The sequence below is a fragment of the Pseudophryne corroboree genome, unplaced genomic scaffold, assembly GCF_028390025.1.
Source record: "Pseudophryne corroboree isolate aPseCor3 unplaced genomic scaffold, aPseCor3.hap2 scaffold_2967, whole genome shotgun sequence".
Taxonomy (NCBI): domain Eukaryota; kingdom Metazoa; phylum Chordata; class Amphibia; order Anura; family Myobatrachidae; genus Pseudophryne; species Pseudophryne corroboree.
This window is the reverse complement of record NW_026969637.1, coordinates 5712-12291: the sequence shown is the minus strand read 5'-3', so window position 1 is coordinate 12291 and position 6580 is coordinate 5712. Positions and strand designations below refer to the sequence as shown.

At 35.7% G+C, this 6580-nt stretch overlaps 1 non-coding gene across 1 annotated transcript; it reads left to right on the top strand.

Annotated features, from left to right (window-relative positions):
• Window positions 1-638: 638 nt before the first annotated feature.
• On the top strand, window positions 639-712 carry TRNAN-AUU (transfer RNA asparagine (anticodon AUU)). Its single transcript has one exon. It is a non-coding gene; the product is annotated as a tRNA-Asn (tRNA).
• The last annotated feature ends 5868 nt before the right edge of the window (window positions 713-6580 follow it).

The window sequence follows — 6580 nt, the reverse complement described above, 5'->3', positions numbered from 1 at the left end:
TGTTTAATGTGAAAACAAGGTGATATCTAATTAGCACACAGGTAAGGAATTAAGAAAATCTTTATTTAAGGGTGAAGATGTTTCTCACAAAATTGTTGCCCCAATGCATCATTGAAATTCAAGCTGGAAAGATGATTTTAATATATCACTTGTACATTTTGTATTGCTCTTCTGGTGACAATGTAGTTTGTTTTTGTCAATTACCATTTTAATAATAGGGTAATGAAAATTAAGTGGATTTTTGAAAGAAAACAATACTGTCAATATACTATTAAAACAAATTAAAATGGTAAAAGTTATTGTACTTTAAGTAAAAATAAAAGAGCAAAAATATCAATCCCAGTTTTGGATTACTTTAATTAACAAAAAAAAATGCATATAGCAAAGGATAGTTTCAATCTGCCTACCTCTGGGTTATGAACCCAGCATGCTTTCATTACAGTACTCTGCTGCACATGTAAGTGCAAGAGATCCTGAAGCACTCACTCATCATGGGAAAGTACCAATGTGTTTCTTCGTTGGTTGATGGAAGAAACATCTTACAAAAACTCTCCAGATTATTGACTTTTTAAAGTTTTACTAGGAAACGTTCTAGATGAATGCTTATTAGCCTTTGTCAGTATGGACTTTCGCAAAGTGTCTCTGTGGCGCAATCGGTTAGTGTGTTTGGTTATTAACCAAAGGGTTGGTGGTTCAATCCCACCCAGGGACATAATTGACCTTGTTATCAGATTTTGGTGATCTTTAAGTAGACAAGTCAAAATTTCAAACCCCCTGTTATGGTGTAGGGTACCTGGCCTTCTCTGATGTAATCAGAGTTAGATTTGATTCAGTGATTTTATAAAAACAGCCAGGAAGCACAATTTAGCAGTGGGTTGCAGAGAAAAAGAAATATGCTGGCAGAAAAATCCAATTGAGTGATTAAGCAGCTCTTCATTTTCTGGCTTTATTTTTATGCTAACGAATTTGTTCTCTGAAAAGTGTCCACAAAGCCAAGTATCTGATTAACATATTTGTAGGGATGGTTTTTCACCTATTACTAAATTAAACTTGCTTCATTGGAAAGGCAGCAAGATGCATCCTCATTTCAATATCTACTGAAATAATACAGGTTGACACCAGGAAACATTAACGCCACTGCATCCTTGCTGCTTTCTCATGTGGAAGTCTGTTTAATGTGAAAACAAGGTGATATCTAATTAGCACACAGGTAAGGAATTAAGAAAATCTTTATTTAAGGGTGAAGATGTTTCTCACAAAATCGTTGCCCCAATGCATCATTGAAATTCAAGCTGGAAAGATGATTTTAATATATCACTTGTACATTTTGTATTGCTCTTCTGGTGACAATGTAGTTTGTTTTTGTCAATTACCATTTTAATAATCGGGTAAAGAAAATTAATTGGATTTTTGAAAGAAAACAATACTGTCAATATACTATTAAAACAAATTAAAATGGTAAAAGTTATTGTACTTTAAGTAAAAATAAAAGAGCAAAAATATCAATCCCAGTTTTGGATTACTTTAATTAACAAAAAAAATGCATATAGCAGAGGATAGTTTCAATCTGCCTACCTCTGGGTTATGGACCCAGCATGCTTCCATTACAGTACTCTGCTGCACATGTAAGTGCAAGAGATCCTGAAGCACTCACTCATCATGGGAAAGTACCAATGTGTTTCTTCATTGGTTGATGGAAGAAACATCTTACAAAAACTCTCCACATTATTGACTTTTTAAAATGTTTCTAGGAATCATTCTAGATGAATGCTTATTAGCCTTTGTCAGTAAGTACTTTTGCAAAGTGTCGCTGTGGCGCAATCAGTTAGTGTGTAAGGCTATTAACCAAAAGGTTGGTGGTTCAATCCCACCCAGGGACTTAATTGACCTTGTTATCAGATTTTGGTGATCTTTAAGTAGACAAGTCAAAATTTCAAACCCCCTGTTATGGTGTAGGGTACCTGGCCTTCTCTAATGTAATCAGAGTTAGATTTGATTCAGTGATTTTATTAAAACAGCTAGGAAGAACAATTTAGCAGTGGGTTGCAGAGAAAAAGAAATATGCTGGCAGAAAAATCCAATTGAGTGATTAAACAGCTCTTCATTTTCTGGCTTTACTTTTATACTAACAAATTTGTTCTCTGAAAAGTGTCCACAAAGCCAAGTCTCTGATTAACACCTTTGTAGGGATGGTTTTTCACCTATTACTAAATTAAACTTGCTTCATTGGAAAGGCAGCAAGATGCATCTTCATTTCAATGTCTACTGAAATAATACAGGTTGACACCAGGAAACATTAACGCCACTGCATCCTTGCTGCTTTCGCATGTGGAAGTCTGTTTAATGTGAAAACAAGGTGATATCTAATTAGCACACAGGTAAGGAATTAAGAAAATCTTTATTTAAGGGTGAAGATGTTTCTCACAAAATCGTTGCCCCAATGCATCATTGAAATTCAAGCTGGAAAGATGATTTTAATATATCACTTGTACATTTTGTATTGCTCTTCTGGTGACAATGTAGTTTGTTTTTGTCAATTACCATTTTAATAATCGGGTAAAGAAAATTAAGTGGATTTTTGAAAGAAAACAATACTGTCAATATACTATTAAAACAAATTAAAATGGTAAAAGTTATTGTACTTTAAGTAAAAATAAAAGAGCAAAAATATCAATCCCAGTTTTGGATTACTTTAATTAACAAAAAAAAAATGCATATAGCAGAGGATAGTTTCAATCTGCCTACCTCTGGGTTATGGACCCAGCATGCTTCCATTACAGTACTCTGCTGCACATGTAAGTGCAAGAGGTCCTGAAGCACTCACTTATCATGGGAAAGTACCAATGTGTTTCTTCATTGGTTGATGGAAGAAACATCTTACAAAAACTCTCCACATTATTGACTTTTTAAAATGTTTCTAGGAATCGTTCTAGATGAATGCTTATTAGCCTTTGTCAGTATGTACTTTTGCAAAGTGTAGCTGTGGCGCAATCAGTTAGTGTGTAAGGCTATTAACCAAAAGGTTGGTTGTTCAATCCCACCCAGGGACTTAATTGACCTTGTTATCAGATTTTGGTGATCTTTAAGTAGACAAGTCAAAATTTCAAACCCCCTGATATGGTGTAGGGTACCTGGCCTTCTCTGATGTAATCAGAGTTAGATTTGATTCAGTTATTTTATAAAAACAGCTAGGAAGCACAATTTGGCAGTGGGTTGCAGAGAGAAAGAAATATGCTGGCAGAAAAATCCAATTGAGTGATTAAACAGCTGTTCATTTTCTGGCTTTATTTTTATGCTAACTAATTTGTTCTCTGAAAAGTGTCCACAAAGCCAAGTATCTGATTAACATATTTGTAGGGATGGTTTTTCACCTATTACTAAATTAAACTTGCTTCATTGGAAAGGCAGCAAGATGCATCCTCATTTCAATATCTACTGAAATAATACAGGTTGACACCAGGAAACATTAACGCCACTGCATCCTTGCTGCTTTCTCATGTGGAAGTCTGTTTAATGTGAAAACAAGGTGATATCTAATTAGCACACAGGTAAGGAATTAAGAAAATCTTTATTTAAGGGCGAAGATGTTTCTCACAAAATCGTTGCCCCAATGCATCATTGAAATTCAAGCTGGAAAGATGATTTTAATATATCACTTGTACATTTTGTATTGCTCTTATGGTGACAATGTAGTTTGTTTTTGTCAATTACCATTTTAATAATAGGGTAAAGAAAATTAAGTGGATTTTTGAAAGAAAACTATACTGTCAATATACTATTAAAACAAATTAAAATGGTAAAAGTTATTGTACTTTAAGTAAAAATAAAAGCTAAAATATCAATCCCAGTTTTGGATTACTTTAATGAACAAAAAAAAAATTCATATAGCAAAGGATAGTTTCAATCTGCCTACCTCTGGGTTATGGGCCCAGCATGCTTCCATTGCAGTACTCTGCTGCACATGTAAGTGCAAGAGATCCTGAAGCACTCACTCATCATGCGAAAGTACCAATGTGTTTCTTCATTGGTTGCTGGAAGAAACATCTTACATAAACTCTCCAGATTATTGACTTTTTAAAGTTTTTCTAGGAAACGTTCTAGATGAATGCTTATTAGTCTTTGTCAGTATGTGCTTTTTGCAAAGTGTCTCTGTGGCACAGTCGGTTAGTGTGTTCAGCTATTTATCAAAAGGTTGGTGGTTCAATCCCACCCAGGGACGTAATTGACCTTGTGATCAGATTTTGGTGATATTTAAGTAGACAAGTCAAAATTGCAAACCCCCTCTTATGGTGTAGGGTACCTGGCCTTCTCTGATGTAATCAGAGTTAGATTTGATTAAGTGATTTTATAAAAAAACAGCTTGGAAGCACAATTTAGCAGTGGGTTGCAGAGAAAAAGAAAAATGCTGGCAGAAAAATCCAATTGAGTGATTAAACAGCTCTTCATTTTCTGGCTTTATTTTTATGATTACAAATTTGTTCTCTGAAAAGTGTCCACAAAGCCAAGTATCTGATTAACATCTTTGTAGGGATGGTTTTTCACCTATTACTAAATTAAACTTGCTTCATTGGAAAGGCAGCAAGATGCATCCTCATTTCATTATCTACGGAAATAATACAGGTTGACACCAGGAAACATTAACGCCACTGCATCTTTGCTGTTTTCTCATGTGGAAGTCTGTTTAATGTGAAAACAAGGTGATATCTAATTAGCACACAGGTAAGGAATTAAGAAAATCTTTATTTAAGGGTGAATCGTTGCCCCAATGCATCATTGAAATTCAAGCTGGAAAGATGATTTTAATATATCACTTGTACATTTTGTATTGCTCTTCTGGTGACAATGTAGTTTGTTTTTGTCAATTACCATTTTAATAATCGGGTAAAGAAAATTAATTGGATTTTTGAAAGAAAACAATACTGTCAATATACTATTAAAACAAATTAAAATGGTAAAAGTTATTGTACTTTAAGTAAAAATAAAAGAGCAAAAATATCAATCCCAGTTTTGGATTACTTTAATTAACAAAAAAAATGCATATAGCAGAGGATAGTTTCAATCTGCCTACCTCTGGGTTATGGACCCAGCATGCTTCCATTACAGTACTCTGCTGCACATGTAAGTGCAAAAGATCCTGAAGCACTCACTCATCATGGGAAAGTACCAATGTGTTTCTTCATTGGTTGATGGAAGAAACATCTTACAAAAACTCTCCACATTATTGACTTTTTAAAATGTTTCTAGGAATCGTTCTAGATGAATGCTTATTAGCCTTTGTCAGTATGGACTTTTGCAAAGTGTCGCTGTGGCGCAATCAGTTAGTGTGTAAGGCTATTAACCAAAAGGTTGGTGGTTCAATCCCACCCAGGGACTTAATTGACCTTGTTATCAGATTTTGGTGATCTTTAAGTAGACAAGTCAAAATTGCAAACCCCCTGTTATGGTATAGGGTACCTGGCCTTCTCTGATGTAATCAGAGTTAAATTTGATTCAGTGATTTTATAAAAACAGCTAGGAAGCACAATTTAGCAGTGGGTTGCAGAGAAAAAGAAATATGCTGGCAGAAAAATCCAGACAAAGGCTAATAAACAATCATCTAGAACGTTTCCTAGAAAAACTTTAAAAAGTCAATAATCTGGAGTGTTTTTGTAAGATGTTTCTGCCATCAACCAATGAAGAAACACATTGGTACTTTCCCATGATGAGTGAGTGCTTCAGGATCTCTTGCACTTACATGTGCAGCAGAGTACTGCAATGGAAGCATGCTGGGCCCATAACCCAGAGGTAGACAGATTGAAACTATCCTCTGCTATATGCATTTTTTTTGTTAATTAAAGTAATCCAAAACTGGGATTGATATTTTTGCTCTTTTATTTTTACTTAAAGTACAATAACTTTTACCATTTTAATTTGTTTTAATAGTATATTAACAGTATTGTTTTCTTTCAAAAATTCACTTAATTTTCTTTTCTGTGTGCTAATTAGATATCACCTTGTTTTCACATTAAATAGACTTCCACATGAGAAAGCAGCAAGGATGCAGTGGCGTTAATGTTTCCTGGTTGTAGTGGGGGACTGTGTTTTACATGCCTTACAGAGCAACTCTGGAGCTGTTACAGTGCCCAGCTGCGGCAAGAAATCAGCTTGAATGCTTCAGGGGCTGGGGCATAGCCAACATGAGCCCCACACCGAAGGAGGGTGGAGGTGTTTAATGTGAACTAGGGGTCATCCAAGCACCGCAAAAGGCCGCCATGCCCTGCATAACCCTTTTCTCTTTTCATATGCAGATGAGGGTTCCAGCCAACTTTGGCCCACTGCTTGGATGACATCACCGTATGCAAATCCGTCTTCTGCAGACCTTCACCCAGGAATGCTTTTACTAGTTGTTGCATTTGGTTTGTTGTTTGGGGGTGCTTCAGTATTAGGCAGCCTTCTGCCCTCCCATGTTCATCTGAAAATATGTGTTCTCCCTGCAGTTGTTGTCCCCAGATGAGAGTTCCCTTGTGCTGCCTCAGTTGAATCTCCTTTACTTGACAGAGATGTGCCTGAGCAGCGGCCCTCCCCAGCCCTATCCCAAATC